The following is a 27,051-nucleotide window of genomic DNA, read 5'->3' as shown; positions in this document are numbered from 1 at the left end:
CTGATGAAACTACTGATGTGTCTAGAAAATACTTGTTTTTCTCAAAAAATCAGGATAATCGATTTCTAAACTTTGATGGCTTGTACAAGATATTAGAAGTTTGATAAGGAATAATGTAAAGTTTTGAGGTTATCCGAAAAAGCGATAACCTAGAATCTCTAAATTATAATTATCTTTGTTAAGAGTTTTAATACTAAAATTATATGGTTAAGAAATTATGAAATTACCCTTGATAGGGAAAAGTATCGCAGATTGACCCTGAATGGAAAAGTACTTAAAAAGTCATGCCTAAATCGATGAATCACTAGTTTCATCGTTAAGTTCACGTGTTTATACAGAAAATTTATGATAATCCGTAAATCTCCGAGTTATGAGTAAATACCTGAAGAATAAATTATCGATGGTGATCTTTTGATAGAATTGTTTGAAAAGACTGAAATATATGATAATTTTGAATTAAATAATAAGATCGGATGGAAAAAAAGGATTTAAATACCCTGTATCTATAAAATGACCAAAATACCCCTTAGAATATAAATGGCCCACGAATTTCATCAAGCCCAAGAAGGATTGGATATTCTCAATCTATGAAATGACAGGAACAACATTGGGAACCAATATATTGGATTAATTAAGGAATCCAAATAAACATGGATGTTGCATTACCCTTAAAAAGTTATGAAAACACCTTAAGCCGGTCGACCAACGCTAATATTATGTCAGTACCTGAACGACATAGATACCACTTGAATGTTGTTCGTCTCCTCAAGTTTCGATCAATGATAATTATGGGAGTACTCAGCTCAACTCAACTCTAGATCACATTCGATACTAAGAAGTGAATATTCGTTAGACAAATCAATCACGAATACTAAATTGAACCGAATGAAAGTCCAATATGTATCCGAAATTCAGAAACGTCTGAATTACTCTAGAAAACCCGAAGTAATTGGAATAGACTTGATTGCTAAATGAACTAAGTAACCTCGATGACTGAGGATTAAGTTAGTGATTTGGATAAGTCTGGAAACTCTGTTGAGTTTACATAATATTGCTCTCAATCGGGTGAACTGAGTAGAGGCTGAGACGTGATTTCGTGGAGGCTTTCGATTCGAATCAATCTACACCATCGTATTCACTGCTGTTCTTGTTGTTTTCAAGGAACCCCACTGTAAGTATTCGCATCTCTTCCTCCCGATTTCGGTTTTTCGTACTTGGATCGCTGGGGAGACCGTCGAGTTTTGTTTTCGCTGCGCCATGGGGTGCGCCGACGGTCCCAAGAAGGCCTCGTGGCACTGAGAACTTTCTTGGGTAGGCTCTCAGGCTCCAAGATGCTCTATTAGGTTGGCTTTCTTTTGGTGTGTGCTTAGGGTAAGCTGTTATGGATGCATTTATAGGAAACTGCATAATGGAATATAGTTAGAGGGTTTAACAATTGTTTTAAAAGATTTATATCTTTTCACTGGTTTTTTTGGAACACACTAGACATCCTATTTGACTGTATAAAAATGTGATACTATGAATGCTTCCTATAAAATGAGATCTTCATGGTTTTTACTCGATGAACTTCAAGTAGAACCCAAATTATTCTAAAATGTGATACTATGAATGCTTCCTATAATGAATTCTTCATGGTTTTTACTCGATGAACTTCAAGTAGAACCCAAATTATTCTAAAAATTGGTATATGTATGATTCGATAAGGAAATTATATGGCTTCCCATTTATCTACATGTCATGTAGCATCAATTTGTAGTATTGTATTACTGAGCTACCCAAAGCTCACTCTATTACTCACATTTCAGGTTAAATGAAACATATCAGTGCATCTATCAACATTAGTAAGGGAGTTCTTCTGGTGTTGCTTGTAGAGTATGGTACATGTGATTAGGGGCTTGTAGATTGTATTTTGTTTTATATATGAGTATGAAAACCTATTTTATTTTTTAATATTAATAAATAATTTTATGATTTTACCTGTTTTAATAAAAGTTTTAAAACTTCTACTATTTTACAGTGGGTCGGTTCGGTGGCCTAATATGACTTCCTGGATCAGATCGGGTTACCGCATCGGTCTGAAGGGGTTACAAGAAGTGATTTTTTAAGGATACCAGTCCGAATGATTAGTGAGTATTGCGGTCTTGACATCTGTTCAACCTTATGACCCAGAATCATGAATTTTAATATAAATCTAATAGGAAAAAATTATCATTAATTTTTAAGTATTCTTTCAAAATAAAAATGACAAAAATAATCTTATAAAGTAAATTATAAAAAACCCTTGCACTACAAAAAGACAAGGATTATCCCTAAAAATAAATCTAAAATGATATACCTAACCAAATTACTAGAAAATACATATGTTTGGATTGATCAGAATTAGCGAAATGTCCTCGATTTACGAAACAACTAAAATAACCTCAAATGTTCAATTGACCAAAATACCCTAAACCCTAAAAGATCTAGAATACCTTAAACTCTATGATGACCGAAGAAACCTCGACTATTGAAGTGGCATGTAACCTAACGACTTAAAATACGTGGATGTCTTTGGTAAATTTTATAAACATCGATAAACCTAAGTGTTTTATCTCTATTTAAGGTGAATCACGACCCAGGTACATCGACCATTCTGGATATTATTGCAATTCCTAAATAAATTAAACACCACCAAAATATTTGTTCGTCTTGTAAAGATCTATTCGATGTTGATTATAAAATAAGTTCATTCAACTATTGCAATCAGTATTGAGGAGGAAATATCTTTACACAAATGATTGGCAAGTATTGCAGTGATGGAATTTGATTAGTGCAACTTGGCTAAGGTCCGATGATTCGATATAATCTTAAATATTACAAATTATCAACCAACCATTATTAGGTTAAATTACTAAGAATTCTCCAATAATGAAATGTCCAAATTGCCCCTGATGAGCCTGAGTAAGGAATTACTCTAGTTATATGAATTTTAAATTATTCGGACGTAAGGTTCCTAAATACCTTCTTCATGAACTTGAATCCTAAATGGGATTGAATAATCAATTACTAAATTTCTGATTAGGTCTGTTACTAATTGAACCCTTTTTATGTAGGGAAAACATACCTAAAATTCGATAAATCTACAGAAATTCTACATTTTTCCTTCTTGATAATGATCAAATACCTCCGAAAAATAACTGAATCTTCTAGTGTGTTCCCTACGTACTATATGATTGTTTTATATATTTTGAAATGTGATTTATTGGAATTACTGATTTACTTATGTATGGGTTGATTGTTTATGTACTATGCCTATAGTATATGTTTTATGATTATTTTTCACTGTAAGATACGATTATGTCGATTTATGGACCATTGAATTCACTGCTTACTGTGTGAATTATTTTATTGAGAAATTATTTTGAGCAGGATGTTGGAGAATGGAGATTCAATTCTGATCAAGTTTGTAATTCCTTATGGACCCAAGGTATTCCCTTAGGTTGGCTCCTAGGTCCATTGGGCCTAGGGTAAGTCCTTATGGATGCAGTTATGGGGAACTGCATATGGTGTATGGGTGGAGGGCATTATGTGATTTAAATTAACTACATAGTCATTTTACAATAATATACGGATCATGATTTTAATTTTATAGGGTATTACTAAATCTGATTTCTATTGGATACTTTATGGGTAGGAGTCTAGAGTAAGGAGGTTTAGGTCTGATCAAGCTATTAATTTCTTACGGACCTAATGTGATCCTTGGGTAGGCTTATAGGCCCCAAGATACTCCCTTAGGGTGGATCATTTTCTTTGTGCTTAGGGTAAGCCCTTATGGATGCAGTTCTGGGGGACTACATATGGAGTATACAGATGGAGGATATTACAGTGATTTTAAAAATTTGTTTTACTGATATAAAATATTATTAATTATATGATATTACTATTTATAATCTATGATTTTATTTATTCTGGTTACATGGAACAAACTAGACATCATATTCCGATCTCCTGAACCTTCCCTTGAATTGTAAGTTCTTATCTTTTACTTGAAGAAATATCAGAGAAACCTCAGCTCCTCACGAAAATATGAAGACATCTGAATCAATAAGGAAAATTTATGCTTTCCCATTTATCTACATGTCCTTCAGCATCACTTGGTAGTTCTATATTACTGAGCTTCCCAAAGCTCAATATTTTAATCACCATTTCAGGTTAAATGAATTGATTCAGTGCAGCTATCGACATTGGTAATGGAAGTTCCTTTGGCTTGGGTTGAAGAGTACGGTACTAGTGTAATTGAGGGGCATGTAGGTCACATTTGATTTTTATACTGAGTTTGAAACTTGTATGATTTTTTTTATTTATAATATGAATGATTTTCTGAACTTGTATCTTAATTATAAATTGTTTCATGATTTTATGCATTTTAACAGAAATTTTAATTTTTCCTTTAATTTTACTGTGGGTAGCTCTGATGGCTCTAATGTGACACCTCAGATCAAATTGGTCACCCACGTCAATCTGAGGGTGTTTCATCGACATTTAGAAAACCATTGTGTCTAAGAGTGTACTGAGGAAGTGATAGAGATTCCATTAATAGTGAAAAATGAAACAAGGCCTGATACCAACCTTCACTATTGGAGTAAATTGTTTTGATTGTAGTGGTGAAGAAATTTTTGACAACAACTTTGAAAGGATAAGGTATCACAAGTGTAAACTTATGTTTTAAAGGCCAAACCATATATATTTTGTGGAGTTTTAAAAAAAGATTATATAATATTTAAAGTTTTCGACAGAATGTATTGGGGAAGTTCAAAAATAGTAAAAATAATTTCAAGAGAGAAGAAAGACAATACGAAAAATAGTAAAAATAATTTCAAGAGAAGAAAGACAATAGGTGGAAGCAAAGAAAATTAATTTGTGATTTTTTATTAAGTGACAAGAATTACAATATAAATCAGACATAGAAGACTTGTTAACATCTAAATAAAATTAGGTAACCATGTATTTAAACGTTGGGAGAGAATGTCACCAAGTCTGTGATGCCATTTCGATGATGTTGTCATTATTACAGAAAAAGAATATATCGATGTAGAGTTTGAGGGCTACTCATAGGCACCATATTTAGGTTGGCCTTGGAAAATAATTTCTCCCATCTAAAGGTTTTTGACAAAAAAAAAGAAGGTAAGAACTTAAGAGAGGAATTGTTAGATTTGCATGATTGTGAAGTAGAAACTAAATTAAGTTTCATAGTATGTTCAAAAAGGACATTAGATAGAGTAAATGAGAGAGAGGGACTGAAAATAGATGTAAAACTCATGTAAGTAATATGAATAACATGATTAGTACAAATTATTACTTCATTTGAGCCTATGTAAGGGTTGTGAACTAAGTGATTTTAGATATTGGTCGTGATGTGTGTGTTGACCACTTTCCAATAGCCATGGATCACATGATGAGGAAGTGCAGGGTGACAACATGAGCTTGAGTTTGCAATGGTGAAGCTATATCGAGTGTCTAGTAATTGACCAAGCATTAAGGTAGGGATGCATTCAGGAACTAATGGAAAAGGAGAGAGCACTAAGTGGCAACATGTCCTTGGTATAATACCTCAAAATTTCATCTAATGACCAAAATAAATTTTTTGAAAGTTTATTGACAAATTATAAAATTGAAAAATGTTTAGGGACCAAAGTGTAATTTTAAAAAGTTATGTAATATGGTCCTGTAAATGAATAGTTTTACCCCCCAAGGATGACATTTATTGGGAATTAAATGTTTCGTACAAATTTTGAATTAAAAAGCTATAAAGCGATAAAGCTTGAGAAAATCCAGATAATTGGATCAAATTAGATTTTTTATATATTTTTGTAGGATGATAAGACAAGGTCAAGAATTTCATTTCCATATCTTAATTTGGAAGGATTTATTGTGGAACATTGGATTTAAGATCATTTTCTATGTTAAATATGAATCATTGGATTTAAGTGATTAGATTGTAATTTTTGGAAATTTTCAAGGGAAAAATTGAAAGATGAGAAATGTTAGTTCATATTTGACTATGATGTAAAAGATGAAGAAATCATGGTAATTTAGTAGTTATCATGAATTCAAGGGTAAATTAGTAAAAATATTTAAATTTTAAGGGTAAATTGGTAATTTGGCATTAAATGAAATTTAATTCATTTATTTAATTAAATAAAGATGAAGAAATTTCAAGAAATTGGATTCATCTTTCTCTCCATTTTGTGAGCTTCTCCAAAGGAAATAAAAAGATTTCTTTTATTTTCCAAGCTATTTTTGTTTCAAGATTTCATGCTTAAAACCTTATTCTTGAATTGGATGGATGAAGGGGAGGTTACATTTTTTATGAATTATGATGTGGTTTGATGTTGGAAAATCACCTAGAACTGCTTATATCATATTCGACCATGATATGGTTTATGATGAAATTGGTTGTTTGAATTGAAATTGATATGGGATTGATTTTAAAGGATGTAAATGATTTTAGAAGTTGAATTAATGCTTGAATCAAGTTGGAAATCAAGTCAAGTTGTTATGGTAGTTTTGGCCAGATGAAATAAAGGAAAATTTTGTGGAAAATTATTTGTGAGGTTAGAATTGATTAATGGATGATTATTTAAGCTTTATAAAGTTATTTGGACCAATTTTGAAGTTTGTTAAAGTTTAAGGATAAAAGTGCAAGTTGTAAGAATTGATGAAGGAATTAAGGATGCAAAATGATGAAAACTGTTTAGATTTTTGAATCTGGCAGTATGTGTGAAAAATCACCAGAAATTATATAAAAATAATTAGGAGATTATTTTTAATCCGTTGTGTTCATGTGTCAATCTAGTTTTATTTAAAACAAACGGGGAATTATTTATAATTGTATAGTGAAATATATGAATTTGTATTGATGATAGGTCAAAAAGGCAGCAAATTCTAGAAGTTAGATTAGAAAATTTGCTATAAATTGTACAAGTGAATTATGAGTACCTTATATGGTTAAATTCATATTCAATATTTTCTAATGGAAGAAATGGAATTAAATTCCAATGTTTAGATTAATACATAATAATGATTCTTTTAAGGTAGTGCAAGCCGTCAAAATATGGAATTTTTTGAATTGAAGTGGAAATTGATTAGAAGTTGAAGAGTAATGATTAAATGTATGATTAGAATACTCGAATATATTATTGGATTCTCATAATTAAAGTTAATGGTAAAGCACCATTTTGAATAAATTGAAGATGTTGAGAAGAATTATAAAAGAATTCATTTTAATGGTTAGATGGTGGAATTTGAAATGATTAATTGAGTTATGAGTTGGCATGAATGATAAGAGGAGTGAAGTTATATTTTAAGTCTTATGGTTAGCATTAACAGTTTGAAATGGATTTAGTATCGAATAAGTATCGATAGAATTTTTATGAATTTTATTACTAGATTGTGCCCATGATAGTAAGATACTAATATTTGCTTTGGAATGTATGTGATGTGTAAATGATGAACATGAAGATCGAGATCAAAGAAAGCTTAAAACTAAAGAAAAAGTTCAAGAGTGAAGCTAGAATCGCTAACTAAGTTTACTAATGAGGCAGTCCAGGTGAGTTCATTTTACTTATTCTACATGAGTGTGGCATGAGGACGACTTGCGATTAGTTAACCTAGAATGACTTGAAAATAAATTGATTTCAATTTATTTTATTATATTTCATATTATTTTGTTTAATTATTTCTTATTAATGATTTCGGGTATGAACTACCCAATGCATTTTTATATTATATTTTGATATATTCGTATTTATGAATACTTTGATAATTAAATGATATGTGAATGTGATGGAAAGGCCCATTGTATGCATATTGAGATTTATATTGCGTGATAATTTATTTTGTTAATATTTAAAAATATTATGATGAGTGAATGATGTATGATACTTGATTGTGATGTTGCTTAAAAAATTCTGATAAGAGAGAGAAAAATTATTTAAAGAAAATGCCCATTGTAAATGTATTGAGAGTCATAGGTATAGAGTTAGAGCATTATAAGTAGCACAAGTCTGACGTCACGTATGTGACGGTGGTGCTACTAGAAACTGTATTATGATTATAGCACGAGTATGATGTCTACGTAACGATGGTGTGTTGGTACTTAGTACGAGTCTGACGTCTAAGTGATAGTGGTGCTAAAGTACCGGGAATACATTTTATGGCATGAGTCTGACGTTTGTGTGACGGTGGTGCCTCACGTTTGATAATGGTGTGATGTATTCCTTAATACTAGCACATTGATGTCGTGTTCTACAACACTTGTGCATTATATGTGTATGCTACTAGCAGCTGCATTATATTTATAGCACGAGTATGAGTCAGTGTGATAGTAGTGCGTTGGTACTTAGCACGAGTCTGACGTCTGTGTGACGGTGGTGCTAAAGTACCGAGATTACATTTTATTGTATGCATATGAAAATGGTGCATGCACGTATGTGATGATGGTGCAATGTATTCCTTATAATTGGCATAATGATATTGTGTTTTACAATACTTGTGTATTATATGCAAATACTCGTTTGATTCACATACCTTGTATTCTCGATGGTTTACATTGTGATATGAAATGAAAAACTGAAAAGTATATGTTATGAGATGAAAGTGAATGATACATGTTACGAAACGAATTAAATGAATGATACATGCTATGAAATAAATTAAGTGAATGGAACATGCTATGATATGATATAATATGAATGAAATGAAAAGCTTATTTTGAATGAAGTTAAAATGAGATTGTCTAAACGACGTGAATTGAAAATGATGTTGCTTTGGGAACTCCATTTTGATTTTAAATGTTTTATTATGATTCTTTGAATCATAGATGAATTTTTAACGAAATTTACTTTTATTATACATGCATTATATTTTGTTATAAATATGTTTTATTTTTTTTTATTTTAATGTTATTAATATTTTTGTAGTAACTTTATGCCTCACTAAGAGTATACTTAGCGTGTGATGATTTTCGTACGTAGGAAAAGAAGAGCGTTCAAAGTAAGGAGCTAGGCCCAACATCAACTTTTAAAGATGAAATCTGCTCCAGAATCAGTATGATGTCTTTTTGAATGATGGTAATACTAGTTGGCATGTATAATAAATAGTTGTGATACTTAAAAATAATTATGTTTCAATTTGGTTTTGATGGATAGTATTATTTATTACTATTTATAAATAAAGATTAGTTGATTAATATTTTAGTTAAATGATCTTTAATGATATCGAAACGAAATATTTTAATATCTTTGATAATAATTGAATTATTTTAGAAAGAAACAAAATTTTATTGCTTTTCGAATAAGAACTGTATTGAAAGAATTATGTGACATCATGGACTCGTATGCAATAACCATACGAGAAATAGGTGTTACAATTGGGTTCAACACCATTGCCACTTATCTAAAAAGGGACTCATATGCTTATTATTTTTTTGAGAGATGGATGGTGTTAAGGACGATAAGACTATCGATTCGAGCGTTAAATATTTTGGAGTAGTTGTGGTTTACACATTAAACAATGAATTGTATAATGTCAGTTCTTTTTTGATTAGTTTTTCATGCAAAAGTAATGATTATATCATGATTGTTGACAACATCAATCACTGGTTTGAAGGTGTCATCTAGGCCATCTAATATCTTCTCAATTAGATCTTCTACATCTAATGGTTTACCAAGAGTGGCAAGCTTATCAACTTTTATTTTAGTGGCTTGTATGTAATTGGAGATGTTTTGATATCCTCTGGAAATATTATTGAGATTATTTGACTTCTTTGATATACCCACAAGAGGGGCGAGCATAAATGTTGGTGAGAACTTTCTAAGTGTCAATCGAGGTTATGCATCATAAGATGAGGAGCTCGAGGTTATGCAAAATGGTGTCAACTATTGCAAAAAAAAAGTTTATCATGTCACAGCCGCGTTTGATAGTTGGATTGGAAGAGGTTCTGTTATTTGTAGTAATGGTTTCAGGTGGTAAAGGATGCGAGCCATCGATGAATTTTAAGATATCATAACCTATGAGGATGGATTCAATTTGGGTTTTCCATAAAAGATAATTTGTGGAGTTGAGTTTCATATAGTTTTAAATTATAACTAAGGAGAAGGGGTTGTTTGGGTCAAGAGAGTTGAGAGGGTGTCATCAATAGCCATTGGGATAAAAAACCTAACATTGAAGGAGATAAGAAACTAATGCCATATTTAATAAGAAGAACCTTTAAAGTTAAGGAAGATTATTTTATTCAATAATAGCTGTCAACCAGTGTAAATTTTTTATACACAATATAGTAAAAAAACTTTATAACAATAACATATTTAAAAATAAATACTAGATAATATAATCAAATAATATTCTAACAATAAAGGAAAAACTCCAACAACAAGTTTAAAGAGATTGCATAATCATATCAGTTGTGAACCTTAAGAAAAATATCAAGAAAATAAAAATTTAAAGAGTAGTAGTTTGTGTTAAGTCTGAATTCATATCTTTGTGTATAATTACAATAACAAGGATATCAAATATTCATTGTATTATACATTTTTAACTTATACATTTATGTATAAATTTTAAAGGGTACAATCAATTTATACTATGTAATACTATTAATTTTAGATGAAAATATAATCATTGCATGAAAAAAATGAATGATTAAGATTAAAACTTTATTATTCCATGTTCTACGAAAATTGAAAAAGGAAATAAATGGTAACGCACATAATTTTAATATCGTTCATCCATTTAGATTTATCTAATGGTTATAGTTTGTTGTAATATTAGTAAGTTTGATAGAGTGTAAATGAATCTTATATATATATAATTTTAAAATGATGTAGCCAAAATACAACAAGATATCTAATAAAAGCTAAAATGGAAGAATAACCAATGAAGATGTTTGCTCAAGAGGTTAAGGAACATAGAAACAAGCAAATCTAATGGTAAAGTTTCTATGGACGAGCCAAGAAGTGGAAGAGACCATTTGGGAGCCAAAAGAGTCGATGCGAACCAATATCCATATGTACGTCACGTAAATTTCATGAACAAAATTTCTTTTTAGGAAAAGAGAGTTGTAATGACCCAAATATCCTAGTCAATATAGGAAGGTTGAGTCAAGATAACCTTGGGATTATCTAGGATCTTAATTGGACCCTTGAGGCATTTTACTCATATTTTAAGATATGATCTCTAAGGGGTTTATTTTGGGTTTTAGCCTTATGACTAGCTAAGGGAGTTTGAGGGAATTTTATGTTCCAAATTAGTTACTTAGCCTTTATTTGTTCGTTAATAGTGATTAAAAAGCATTTTGATATTATTTGAATAGCAAAAGAGCAAGGAGAACCCTCTGGACCTAGAGGAAAGGAAAAGTTTGGTGAAACTTGATCAAGGAGCATTTGTTTTGACGATTTTGAGAAAGTTAGTGTATCTTTATTCCTTTGTAGCATCATGACAATCATAAAGATGATGACTAGTGGTATAATGTAGTTTAAAATATGTTTTGTGTATTACGCATGATTGTGGCTTAAATTGTTTGACTCACTGTCTGACATAGGATATTTATGTGCTAAATGATCACACCTTTTGAACTTTAAAAATAAAATTTGGCCTTAATGGTGACATGTATAGGTGATTTGGGTGTGATAATCGAGCTTTAGAAGTTATTTTTTAAGCGTAGGTGTAATACCCAAAAAATTTAGATAATGAACAAAATGAAAATTTTGAAAGTTTGATGGTTAAAGTAGAAAATTGGAAAAATTTTAAGGAATTAAGTGGTAATTTTTCCAATAAGAATGTTATTCCATAAATGGATTTGGTTAGGGACCAAAATATAAATTTTTAAAGTTTGGTAATCAAAGTATAAATTTTGAAAAGCTCAGGGACTAAATGGTAATTTTAAAATTTACCATTGTATTCAAAAATAAAATAAAATATATATTATTTTCACATTTTTAAATGTTGGAAAATAATATTTAAGGGTTTAATTTGGACAGTTAGATTATAAGTTTTGGAAATTGCAAGGGTAAAATGGTAAAGTAAGAAAATATTTGTTCATCTTTGACTATTGGAAGATGATAAGGTTACCGTAGCTTGGTATTAATGTAAATATCAAGTTCATTAAGGATAAATTAGTATCGATATTTTGATTTTAAGGGTAAAGTGGTAATTTGACATTTAATGAATTAAATATTAATATAAAGGATGATAAGCATGTTATCAATCTAAAATATCATGGCAAGATGTTCATATTCTCCAGCAAAGGATGTGAGATAGCTTCCAAGCTAAGAAAATATTTTATTTTCAATTTTTTTAGCCAATTCCTTTAGAATTCGGGTTATGTCGTGAAATAGGAAAGTGATATACTAGAAAAACGCTATCAATTGGTATCAATATTTATTTCTAATCTTGCTGGAATTCAAAGATCCCAAATCTAAGGATTTATGTTCATGATAGGATTCATGAAATTGATGATAAATCTTGATGATTTAGAGGTTGTAGATTCATTTTCAAGCTTGATTTTTGGTTAAAACATGTTTAATCTTTCTAGAAATAATTCTTTAAAATTCGGTAAAATTATAGTTGGAGAACTTTGTGTTCTGATGAGAGTTAATTAGGTATTTGATTGAAGAGATGTTATAAGATTGATTGAAAGTTGATTTCATGCTTGAATCGAATCAAAATCGAGCAAAATCATGAAAACGTAGTTTTAAAGGATAAAGTATTCGATCATGATGTATTTGAGTGACAAAAATTATGAAAAAAATTATATAAGGTCTGGAAATTACGTAGGAAATATTCTGCAAGCTTAAAAAAATTGGGGACCATTTTGTAATTTTTGAAAAGTTAAGGGACCAATTTAGCAATTTTAGAAAAGTTGTGAATGGTTGTATAATTGTTTAATAGTTAATGTACTACACTGGAAAATGCTGTTTTGGAAGTGAAATGAGTGTTTAGATGTGAAATATGACTATTTTGGAAGTTTAAAAAGATTGGTGATTTAAGTACAACATTCGCATAGTTGGAGTACTTAAATGTAATTATGCCTTTGTTAGAGCATTTGAATGATAATAATTTCAATGTTGGAATTTTTGGTATTAAGAATCTAAGTGATAAAATGGTGAATGACCATTTTGTGTAAATTGAAAAACTTGGTGTTCATGTTTAAAGGAATTATTAAGAGTTAAATATTTGCTAGAAAATGAGTTTCAAGCATATTTTGGAGTTGTTATGGGATGTGTTTATGTTAGTACAATACTAACATATGTATCGTTATGAATTTGTGATTTATACAGATCGTGATTGATTTGTGATTAAAATAAGTGAAGTATAAAAAGGGTTTATTGTGGAACATAATGAGGCATATATTTTGAAAGATATAAAGTGTAAAGGTGAGTGCAATACATGCATGACATTATACATGAATGTTTTATACATCATCAGGAAGACTTGTGACAAGTCTACCTTGTTTATATCAGCATGATATTATGTCATTTTTATAACTTCGACATGACATTGATATGTCACCGTATGAAATTATAATGCATTGGTTAAGGAAAATTTGATATTTTACCATGAATGTTTTCATGTATCAATTTCCCAATGTTAAATTATGGTAATATACTTTGCCATGGATAGATCGAATAAAATAGACTATGCCAAGTAAGTCGTTGAGGGACAGTGTATAGTTGGCATGCCATAGAGTATAGCAGCTGCAGGTTTATAATAGCACTATAGTGTGTAAGGGAACTAAGTGCGGGAAGGTGGATATGACCTTATGTAATATGTCAGGATTAGCACTATAGTGTAAGCTTAGTTTAGGTGGTGGGCACGACCTTATGTGTCATATCCGGATTAGCACTATGGCGTAAGCTTAGTGCAGGTTTAACATTACGATGCATGTATTTTACTCGAATACCGAGGGTCCTTAGGGTTTTATATTGGGCTATTGTTTATTGTCTATGGTTTATGGTTTCTTGTATATGGTTTATGGTTTATTGGTTATAAATGGTAATCATGAAAATAAGCTTACGAGCTTATGGAATAAATGACAAGTATATTGGTAAGGAATTTTATATTCAGTTATATTATTTTGATCATTGTAAAATATTGGTTATGCTAGTAACATGATTTTATGGCATTTTGATTTTGACATTGAAATTCATGCCTGAGTTGTATTCCATTGTTTATTTTTTTAAATGCCTCACTAAGTATATACTTAGCATGTGATGATTTTCATGCGTAGGTAAAAAGCCATGAGTGGAGTAAAGAGTACAGAGCACTCCAGACATCAAGGAATATACTACAGTATCAGTAAGACATCCTATGATTGAATTTTGACTTAGATAGTGGCATGTAATTATTAAAGTCCTAGTTGCTCTGTTAATTTTTTGCAACTGGTTTGGAATGGTTAAACTAAATTGTTTTACTATGTTTCAATATGGATAGCATAAATTCATATTAATATATATTTTAAATAGTATGTGATAATTTGATATGATATCTTTATAATATCATTTACCATTTTTAAGAGAAGAAATTTTAAATCACTTTAAGTTGAAAATGTTTTTAGAAATTCATGTGACATCTATAATCTATATAGATATAATTATACAAGTTATGGGTGTTACATTTATTGATATCAGAGCTACAGGTTTAGCCAATTCTAGGACTAAACTAAGGTTGTTTTGAGTTAAAAAGTATATACATGCCACTAGGATGTCAAAAGTTACTGATAGTTGTATATATACTGTGATGATTCTTATTGGGAGTAAAGTTACTCTTTACTATTGTAAGATGATGTTGACTGTGTTCAAATGTCAGAAACTATAGAAAAAGGTAAGAAAGTCGAAAATGTTGAAAAGAAGGTCGAGATTGAAATCGACTAAAGGGACCCAACACGGTTTCTGTAAAATGCCTTAGAAAGGTGGATGTGGTTAGGGATTTTCCTCCATTCTGTGGAAGAAATGCCCCAGCTTTCAACAAAGTTTCTGAATTAGAAGAATCGATTAAAAAGTTTGAATGACTTACAAGAAAAGTCGAATCGGATGAGGATCCAGAGGAGATTTCTGAATCTAGTGATGATTCTGTGGTTCCTCCAGGTAAGATTAAATAAGTGAGAAATATTTAAGTTAAGCATTAAATTGTTTAAGCATTGTTGATTTGAGTAAGAGGAATTGAGTAAGAAATAAATATGATTTCCGCTAAAAGTTTACAGAAAGCTGAGTTATTAGTGAATCAAATGATTATGAATTGGATTGAGAATAGATATCAAGTCCATAAAACTAGTTAGAGTTACCTTGTGAAGGTAAATTTGTGAAAATGGATTGTATACCATTCCATGCTATAATGAATTATTGTTTTGATTGAGATTGATTCTCAAGAAATTGAAAAGTTTCAAGTTCGTAGGGAGATGAAAAATAGTAAATTTGCTTGATAGTGTGATTTTAGCATTAACTGCTATGAAGATATTGCTATAAATTTATCAAGTTTTCTTAATGAACGATGTGGAGATTTAGACTTTCATTTGAGATGGAAAATGTTTCAACTGTTCGAAAACAATTTCTATGGATCTGGATAAGTTATACACATTTCCTTAATAACGAAATAAGGAATTCCAAAGTAGAAATATTCAATTCTACTTGATATCAAGTGATATTATAGCGAAAGAATTATGGGTCATGATACAAGTGTTAGACGGACAAATAATAAATGTCTAATAAAGATTCAGGAGCTTATATTACCTGTGAATCTTATGGGATTATCATTTACGAGTTTTATATCATGAGTTGATTGTCTTTGCATTAAGGTTGGGTTAATGGTCGCAAGAAGCGATTAATTTAGAAAAATACGGAGAAATTAAAAAATTTAATGATCGATGAAAAAGTGAAATCATCACTAACTTGATATCAATAATGGTTATGATTAAGATGATGTAAAAAGGATGCATCCTTTTCTAGATAAGGTGATAGATACTCAAGTATCTGAAGTAAGATCATATGATATTTCCATAACTAGTGAATTTTCATATGTCTTTTTAGATTTATTATTTGGGTTACCTCCAGATTGAGAGGTGGAAATTCAATATTTATAGTTATCAAGGCATTGATCCTGGATCTATGGATTCATATCAAATGGTTGCGATTGAGTTAAGAGAATAAAGAACCAATTGCAAGAATTGCTAGATTGAGGATGCATTAGACTGAATATTTTACCTTGGGGTACACCGATGTTATTTGTGAAAAAGAAAGATTGATCTATGCGATTATACATAGATTATCGATAGTTAAACAAAGTAACTATCAAGAACAAATATCTTATTCCGATGATTGATGACTTATTTGATTAGGTTAAGGAAGATGTTCCAAAGATAATTTTCAGAACACGGTATAGACACTACGAGTTCGCAGTAATGCCTTTTGTTTTGAAAAATGCTCTTGCAACATTCATGGATTTGATGAATCGAGTATTTCAACCTTACTTAGATCAGTTTGTGGTGGTATTTATTGATGAATTCTGTTATACTCAAAGGAAAAGATAGAGCATAATGCATATCTTCGTACTGTGCTAGAGATACTTAAGGATAAAAAGTTATATGCCAAACTGTCAAAGTATGAGTTTTGGCTGTCAGAAGTTGTTTTTCTTTGTCTTATTGTCTCGGAAGAAAGCATAAGAGCTAAAAAGCTTAAAAAAGAAGAAAAAGAAAAAAAAGAAAAAAAGAAAGAAGAAGAAGAAAAATAAATAAATAACAACAAGAAAAAAGGAAAAATATGATATATGCTTAAAAAATACTTCACTTGTGAAAAAGGTGAGACTAAAGACTTTGAAGACAATTCTGATGGGTGCCTATTTTATCGAGGAAGAATTTGTATTCCGTATGATGATGAATTGAAGAAATATATTCTTTCCGAGGCACATTATAGTCTACTGACTATACATCTAGGTGGGAACAAAATGTATCATGATGTAAAGAGTCGATTTTGGTGGTCGGGTATGAAAAGAAACATTACTGAGTTTGTTGACACATGTTTGACATGTCAACAAGTAAAAGCAAAGCATCAAGTTCTTCAAGATTGTTGCAACTGATTTATATTCCAGAGTGGAAATGGTAAAGAGTCACTATGGATTTTGTTAATGGACTACCTTTGACATCAAATAAAAAGGATTCCATTTGGGTGATAGTGATAGTTAACTAAATCGGCACATTTCATTCCGATGTGAATGGACTATGCATTGGATAAATATACAGAGTTGTATATCAAGGAGATATTCGACTACAGGGAGTACCAGTATGCATTATATCCGATAGGGATCCAAAGTTCACTTTAAGATTTTGGAATTCTTTGCAAAAAGCTTTGGGTACTCGATTGAATTTCAGTACGACCTTTAATCCACAGACGGATGATAAGTTAGAAAGTACTATTTAGATATTAGAAGTTATGTTGAGAGTATGTGTGATTGAGTTAAAGGAATCATGGAAAAGAAAACTATTTCTCTCTATAAGAATTTATTTACAATAATAGTTATCAATTGAGCATCAAGATGGCTCCGTATTAAGCTTTATATGGAAGGAAATGTAAAACCATTAAATTGGTTCGAGTTAAAAGATCAAAATCTTGTTGGCCCAAATTTATTGAAAGAGGTTTAGGATAAAGTAAAGATAATTTAAGATAATCTCAAAATGGCATTTGATCGACAGAAATCTTATACAAACTTAAAGAGAAAAGAGATTGAATTTCATGAAGCGGATAAAGATTTTCTTAAAGTTTCGCCTTGGAAAAAAAATTGCGTTTTGGGCGCAAAGAAAAACTAAGTCTAAGATTCATGGGACCTTATGAGATATTAAAAAGAGTTGGACTGATAGCTTATTAGTTAGCATTAACTCTGGAGGTAATTGAGATCTAGAGTTGGACAAGTACACAATGTTTTTCATGTGTTGATGCTTAAAAAGTATCGATTGGATCTTTCACATATCATTTCATCATAGGAAATTGAGATCCGACCAGATTTGACTTATTAAGAAGAATTACTTCGGATCTTAACTCGAGAAATTGAAGAACTGCATAGCAGGACGATTCCTCTAGTCAAAGTACTTTGGAAAAAGCATAAAGTCTTAAAATTCGAGGACGAATTTTAGTTAAGGAGGGGAGAATTGTAATACCCCAAAAATTTAGATAATAACCAAAATGAAAATTTTGAAAGTTTGATGGTCAAAGTAGAAAATTGGGAAAATTTTAAGGAATTAAGTGGTAATTTTTCCAAAAAGAATGTTATTCCATAAATGAATTTGGTTAGGGACCAAAATATAAATTATTAAAGTTTGGTGATCAAAGTATAAACTTTGGAAAAGTTCAGAGACTAGATAGTAATTTTAAAAGTTACAATTGGCTTCGAAAATAAAAGAAAATATATATTATTTTCACATTTTTAAATGTTGGAAAATAATATTTAAGGGTTTAATTCCATGTTTAATTTGGTTAGTTGGATTAAAGTGACTAGATTATAAGTTTTGGAAATTGCAAGGGTAAATGGTAAAGTAAGAAAATATTTGTTCATATTTGACTATTGGAAGGTGATAAGGTTATTGTATATTGGTATTAATGTAAATATCAAGTTCATTAAGGATAAATTAGTATGGATATTTTGATTTTAAGGGTAAAGTGGTAATTTGACATTTAATGAATTAAATATTAATTTAAAGGATGATAAGCACGATATCAATCTAAAATATCATGTCAAGATGTTCATATTCTCCAGCAAAGGACGTGAGATAGCTTCCATGGTAAGAAAATATTTTATTTTCAATTTTGAGCCAATTCCTTTGGAATTCGGTTTATGTCGTGAAATAGGAAAATGATCTACGCGTAAAACACTATCAATTGGTACCAATATTTCTTTATAATCTTGCTGGAATTCAAAGATCTCAAATCTAAGGGTTTATGTTAATGATAGGATTCATGAAATTGATGATAAATCTTGATGATTTAGAGGTTGTAGATTCATTTTCAAGCTTGATTTATGGTTAAAACATGTTCAATCTTTCTAGAAATAATTCTTTAAAATTAAGCCAAATTATAAGTTGGAGAACTTTGTGTTATGATGAGATTTAATAAGGGATTTGATTGCAGAGATGTTATAAGGTTGATTGAAAGTTGATTTCATGCTTGAATCGAATCAAAATCGAGCAAAATCATGAAAACGTAGTTTTAAAGGATAAAGTATTCGATAATGATGTATTTGAGTGACAACAATTATGGAAAAATTATATAAGGTCTGAAAATTACGTAGGAAATATTCTGCAAGCTTTAAAAAATTTGGGGACCATTTTGTGTTTCTAAGCAGCATATGAAAAGACTCAAAAGATGAAAACATTCTCATCAATTTAGCAATAAAATGAACTTCAATGCTTTGTCTTCTTATCTTCAAAGTTGGATGAATATTCTAGATCATTTTGGGGATGAATCTAGACAATTTGAAGCTGAATTTGGCCTTAATTTCGTCCAAGGGGTGGAAGACTCTTGGGCTGCCTTGCTTTGCTTGCAAATGGAAGGAAAAAGGTTAAATGAAGTCATAGGATGAATGTGGACATCCTACATGTCCAAATCAGCTTGTCTCTTCAAATTCCTTGCTTCTTTTATCACTTAATTTGGTGGTTAAATAAAATAATATCAGCCTTCATTGTTTGTTCCCTTAAAGAATATGATCAGCCTTCAAAAGATAATAAATGCCTTGAATACTAAATTTTGAATGATGGTTATTTGCATGTCCCCTTGCTTGAACATAAATGGCCTTCAATGGGTGATAAATCAACCTTGAATGCCTTGAATTGGTGAATTAAGATGGCCGTCAATTGCTTGTCTCTTGGTAGAAGATGAAAGGACTCTTCCTTGGTTCAAAGTCATCCAAATAATCCATGCATGAAATTCCCGTAATGAAAATTCCAGCCTACAATTCTTTGGTAATTCGATCATATCTCAAGCTCCCGATATCGGATTGAGGTAATTCAAAAGGCGTTGGAAAGCTAAGAGATAGAGGAATAATCTCAAATTGGTTTCTAGACCCAATAAATATCTGTATCATATCCAGAATTAGAATACATTCTGACTGATATTCTTGCATCTGTTGAGACTGCTCAGCTTTCCTCTTGCACCTAAACACAAAGATAAACTTTATTCAATCATAACATGTAAATATGCATGGGATGATTAAGAGTTAGTTTGAATAATGAACTAACTTTATTCAATGAACTAGATGCATGAATGAAGTAGCTTACTAAATGATCTAAATATGCATAATTGAACTACTTCCCTAAATGAACTAGATAATTTAAATGCAATGCATTCTTAAATGAACAACATACTTATTAAATGCAATGAATGTCATGCAAATTCATGCAATGAATGATATCATATGATAAGCATATCCTAAGAGGTATATAAAACATATGATAAATATAGTGCATAAATAAGCATGTATAGGATGAAGTAAGGTAGAACCCCCTTTGAATTAGCCTTGGTGAACTTCAATGATTTAATTAGATCAAGAAGAAAGTTAGGGCTGATTGGGATCACATCATTTCCTCCCTCTTTAATGCGATTTGTCCCCAAATCGACACTTGCTATGAACGGGAACAATTTTGATTTCATTTGGGTGGGGAACTTCTTTACTTTTGATTTACACAAAACCCATTTTCCAATATCACGATCTTCACGCTCGTAAACCTTATTTTCATATGGTTCTCTCAAATTTGAACATGCCTTTTTGATCTCTCTTTTCGAAACATCATATCCTTTGACAACGAGAGTTGTCTTTTGAACCCTGCCTTGATTCAAAACATCACTTCCATTGATGAAGGAACTTGTCCTTTGAATCATTCCTTGGTCTAAAAGGTTACTACTTTTGATTAAAGAACGTTTCTCTTCAAATCCTCTTATCTTTCGGTGTTCTTCTCTTTCAAAAGAATGGCTTCTTTCGTTTCCTACAATCAAAACTAGATTAGTATAAAAGGAAATAAGATTTAAAGAGATAAGGAAAACAAACCCAAGAATATTCAGAGATAGTGGTCGATGGTTGAGGTTCTTCATAAAAATGTTCATTGGTTCATGGGATCCTTCTTCATGGTGTCCCTTGGAATCATCATACCAATTAGTTAATGCATGAAGCTTGTGTAAACCCTTCCATATGAATAAATTTTTTGGGTTTGAATGTGTACAATTCTCTTGGATTCCTTCAAGTAGGTAAGCCATGCCAAATTTAATATTCGTACCCTTCCATATGATGGCCCTTGAGTAGATGGATAGCCTTTGCTTCAAATAATCTATTTGCAAAAAGGAGAGTGGTCATTTCATCTCAAGATTATAAATAAACTTATCCTCGCAACTCAAAACATCAATTCCTTGTTTTTGAATCATCCCTCTAAAAAGTAAATCAAAGTTAGAAGTAAATAATTCAATTACAAAAGAAATGGAAAAATCAAACCACAGAGGATGCTTGATGATCTTATTGGGCACCAGTTCCTTGGTTATAGAAAACTTCATTGGATCTTCCTTTGAAACATTATTAAAGCATGGATGATGTTCGATCATCTTTAGGAATGGCAATGTGTTTAAACTGTCTCTTGAAGTGATATTCTCATCATCCTGCAACAATGAAATTTCAAGAATAAAAGAAGAATGGTTAAGATTGTTAATGCAAAATTAAATTTGACACACTCTCTCTTTTGCACAAACAATTTATATTTCAAACTCATCATTTTCACTCTCATATTCTTTTTGAATTTCTTTTTCAATGACACTATTTTCTTTTTTCTTCGAAAATCTCCTCTTTCCCCTCTTTTTCACAAAATTATTTTTCTCTGCTCTCAATGTCTTTTTCAACTCTTATATCTCTTTCTTTGTTGCAAATATTTCCTTTTTCTAGTTGTTCTTGTAATTGTGTTTCTTTGACAAAATTGTCAAAACACTCTTGAATACGAGCTAGACTTTCATGATTAAAAGATGCATAATTTCTTGTCTCACTTCACGTTGAACTTTTGACATTGCTTCTTGTTAGAAAATTGGGGTCCTCCTTGTAAGATCTTCTACTGCAATTAGGTGCAGAACTAGAAAAGGATCGAGTATCATCTCTTATTTTTAGTTGTGTTTCGATTTTTTATGGGCGTGTTTGTGAACAAGAAGGTTGTTCAATCATTCGCTCCAATTTCTTTGAGATTGTGTTGAGATGCTTTTGAAACAAACTCCTTATCTCTCATGTCATTGCTTGCATTTGCAAGTTTGGCGCACCACCATCATTTTAGTCGTCACCTCCTGAAATATAAAAATTGTCTCTAGAAGCATGAGACATTATTAGTTATAAAAAAATAAAAAATAGACCTCACCAAAACAAACCTCACCAATACACTCCAAAGAAAAAAAAATAATGTCACTCCACTCGTGTTTCACTCGGGATGGCATTTACCTTTGGTGCACACTCTTGCCTTTTACCTTTCTTGCCTTCCTTTAAAGTTCTTATGGAACTCCCTCAAGGTTTACAAGGTGTCTTGTAGACTTCGGTTGAAATAATTTGGGGCTTGGTAGGAAGAATGACGTGAGTAAAGAAAGAATTGGCTACAATAAAGAACGAATATGAGAATAGGCAACGAAATCATAAAGATAGTGAAAGAAATGATGAAACGAATATGAAATCTTCTTGATTTTTTTTTCAAAGATAAAAGAATTGCTCTCGTCCTCTTAAAAATTTTCTTTTTTTTGAATTTTTTTCTGATTTTTTTATTTTTTTACTAACCAGGAGAGAGAAAATGAAATGATACGCTTACAGAATTGGCTAGCTCTAATACCAAATGATATGATCCCGGTTATGTGTTCCTAGTCATATACGATGTTGCCTTCATAGTGCTTTGATTGAAGACTGAAAATGCATAAATAACGTTATAAAAAAGGAAAATATGTATATATAAATATGTGTATGAAAGTAATGGAAATGATAGAATGAAGTAAAAGTGGATTGTAAATGAAATAAGTGTGGTGGTGATAGTGGTTGAATGGATGTAACAAAAATGGTGAAGGATGTTTGTGATTGGCGTGGAGAATGATAGTAATTCAAAAGATGGATTGTGACCCTCTAACTATATATGAGTTAGGAACCAACAATATAATAAAGATGGAATCGAAGTGATAGAGGGTGGAACGTGACCCACTAGCTATAGTAGAGCTAGGAGCCAACGCTATAACAAGATGAAATGGATGAAGGCTTCAAAACCGACAAGAAACCAATAGAGTTCTAATCCAAGAACTAAAATGAAAGCAATCTTTCAAAGTATTTTCATAAATCAAATTGTGTATACAAATGATCCCAAAGGTGCCTATTTATAGTGTTTCTAAGTAGCATATGAAAAGACTCAAAAGATGAAAACATTCTCATCAATTTAGCAATAAAATGCACTTCAATGCTTTGTCTTCTTATCTTCAAAGTTGGATGAATATTCTAGATCATTTTGGGGATGAATCTAGACAATTTGAAGCTGAATTTGGCCTTAATTTCGTCCAAGGGGTGGAAGACTCTTGGCCTGCCTTGCTTTGCTTGCAAATGGAAGGAAAAAGGTTAAATGAAGTTATAAGATGAATGTGGACATCCTACATGTCCAAATCAGCTTGCCTCTTCAAATTCCTTGCTTCTTTTATCACTTAATTTGGTGGTTAAATGAAATAATATCAGAATTCATTGCTTGTTCCCTTAAAGAATATGATCAGCCTTCAAAAGATGATAAATGCATTGAATACTAAATTTTGAATGATGGTTATTTGCATGTCCCCTTGCTTGAACATAAATGGCCTTCAATGGGTGATAAAATCAACCTTGAATGCCTTGAATTGATGAATTAAGATGACCATCAATTGCTTGTCTCTTGGTAGAAGATGAAAGGACTCTTCCTTGGTTCAAAGTCATCCAAATAATCCATGCATGAAATTCTCGTAATGAAAATTCTAGCCTACAATTTCTTTGGTAATTCGATCATATCTCAAGCTCCCGATATCGGATTGAGGTGATTCAAAAGGCGTTGTAAAGATAAGAGATAGAGGAATAATGTCCAATTGGTTTCTGGACCCAAAAAATATTTGTATCACATCCATAATTAGAATACATTCTGATTGATATTCTTGCATCTGTTGAGACTGTTCAACTTTCCTCTTGCACCATAACACAAAGATAAACTTTATTCAATCATAACATGTAAATATGCATGGGATAATTAAGAGTTAGTTTGATTAATGAACTAACTTTATTCAATGAACTAGATGCATGAATGAAGTATCTTACTAGATGATCTAAATATGTATAATTGAACTACTTCCCTAAATGAACTAGATGATTTAAATACAATGCATGCTTAAAAGAACAACATACTTATTAAATGCAATGAATGTCATGCAATGAATGATATCATATGATAAGCATATCCTAAGAGGTATATAAAAACATATGATAAAATATAGTGCATAAATAAGAAGGTATAGGATGAAGTAAGGTAGAACCCCCTTTGAATCAGCCTTGGTGAACTTCAATGGTTTAATTAGATCAAGAAGAATGTCAAGGTATAGTTGGCATGCCATAGAGTATAGCAGTTGTAGGTTTATAATAGCACTATAGTGTGTAAGGGCACTAAGTGGAGGAAGGTGGATACGACCTTATGTATCATGTCTGGATTAGCACTATAGCATAAGCTTAGTGTAGGTGGTGGGCACGACCGTATGTGTCATATCCGGATTAGCACTATGGAGTAAGCTTAGTGCGGGTTTAGCACTACGGTGCAGGTATTTTACTCGAATACCCAGGGTCCTCAGGGTTTTATATTGGGCTATTGTCTAATGTCTATGGTTTATGGTATATTGTTTAATAAATGTTAAGCATGCAAATAAGCTTACGAGCTTATGGAATAAATGGCAAGTATATTGGTAAGAAATTTTATATTCAGAGATATTATTGTGATCATGGCAAAATATTGGTTATGCTGGTAACATGATTTTATGGCATTTTGATTTTGACATTGAAATTCATGCATTAGTTGTATTGCACTGTTTATTGTTTTAATTGACTCACTAAGTATATACTTAGCGTGTGATGATTTTCATGTGTAGGTAAAAAGTCAAGAGTAGAGTAATGAGTACAAGGCACTCCAAACATCAAGGAATATACTATAGTATCAGTAAGACATCCTATGATGGAATTTGACTTAGATAGTGGCATGTAATTATTAATGTTCTAGTTGCTCTATTAAATTATTTTGCAACAGGTTTGTAATGGTTAAACTAAATTGTTTTACTATATTTCAATATGGATAGCATAAATCCATATTAATATATATTTTAAATAGTATATGATAATTTGATATGATATTTTTATAATATCATTTACCATATTTAAGAAAAGAAATTTTAAATCACTTTAAGTTGAAAATGTTTTTAGAAATTCATGTGACATCTATAATTTGTATAGGTATAATTATACAGGTTATGGGTGTTGCAGTAGGTATCAATATTATTCATCTAGTACCAACACTAGTTGAATAGGTGTAGAAATTTAGGCAAGTTTAGCTTGGATTATCAATACTTTTCATCAAGATACCTATATTGTTCTTATGGTATCGATATTGAGGACTTTTCATTGATACCAGAGGGATTTATTCAAACTTCAGATTGAGTTTGGTATCAGTACTGATGTTGAGTTTGATATCAAGTTAATGATCAATAAGTCATGTTAACTAGGTTGGGTTGGTCAATGGGTCAAGGCAATGGTTTGGTTTGATCACATGACCAATTTGGGTAGTTGGTTTTCTTCGAATTGGTGGTCTAGTTTGGGTCACTGGTTCGATTTGGCTAACTGGTCTAACTCAACTTACTAGTCCAATTTGATTTACTCATTCAATTTGGGTCCAACTAAATCAGGACCCAACTTTTTAGGCTCAATTTTAGGCTTGGAAGCAACACATCTTGGATGCCAGGATTATTTGTCAGATAACACCTTTTGCCCAACCATGTAATGATCCGAATATTCTGAGTGCACAATACACAATGAAGTAAAATATACAAACAAACCCTAAACATGTGTACTAAGTGTACGCAATTAAAAAACATTTATCACATGGTACACAACAGTGGGATATTATAGATCATTCTTATATTCACTCAAACAATCAAACATCGCAAGATAAACATGAATAACAATATAGGGGTAAAATAGTCATTTCACACATTATTTTCGATTACATGTTAAAAATAAAATTTAAACTTGCCACTATTAATTAATAATCTTTAATTAGTCATATGCAAATTTTTAGCTTAATCAGACATAATCCAAAGACCTAATTGAACATGATTATCTAAGGACCAAAATGTAAACAATTTAAAACTTACATATGAACCAAAAATATGCAATAAACACTTATATTATATAATTTCGTATATCAAAGGATGAAAAAAATCTCATCAAATTCTGACTTAAAACCAAGTATTAATTATAGAATCATTTTATGGATCATTTTGAACTCAAACAAACAACCTAGGGTCAAACTAAGACTTAGGGAACACTTAGATACTTTAATAAACCAAATTTTACCATTTTTCATTGAACAAAAAATAAAGGGATCGATCTCTTTTCACGATGGATTGATCCATTTACTGGAAAATTGCATATTTTCATATGAACATGCATGAAAAAACCACTAAAATTCCATGCAATCGATCCTAGGGTCTAAGAAAATGCCTGAACACACTTGAATCACTTAGAACATGTCCAAACAAATATGTAGCATGCTTCATAACATCAATTAATACCTCATACAAGAATCAAACATCCAAAATCAAATATTGTTTAAAAGGTCAACTTCCACACAAGTTACCTAGACATTTTATGCTTTATTGGTCATTTCGTGCATCCTAAGAGTCTAACATATTATGTACACTTATTGTCACTTGTCTAAACAAAATAAACACTTGGTTAAATTATATAGAAACGCATGGTCATTTCAAGAAGCAT

Source organism: Hibiscus syriacus, unplaced genomic scaffold (genome assembly GCF_006381635.1).
Source record: "Hibiscus syriacus cultivar Baekdansim isolate YM2019G1 unplaced genomic scaffold, ASM638163v2 tig00112912_pilon, whole genome shotgun sequence".
Classification (NCBI taxonomy): Eukaryota; Viridiplantae; Streptophyta; class Magnoliopsida; order Malvales; family Malvaceae; genus Hibiscus; species Hibiscus syriacus.
This window is presented reverse-complemented; position numbering follows the sequence as displayed.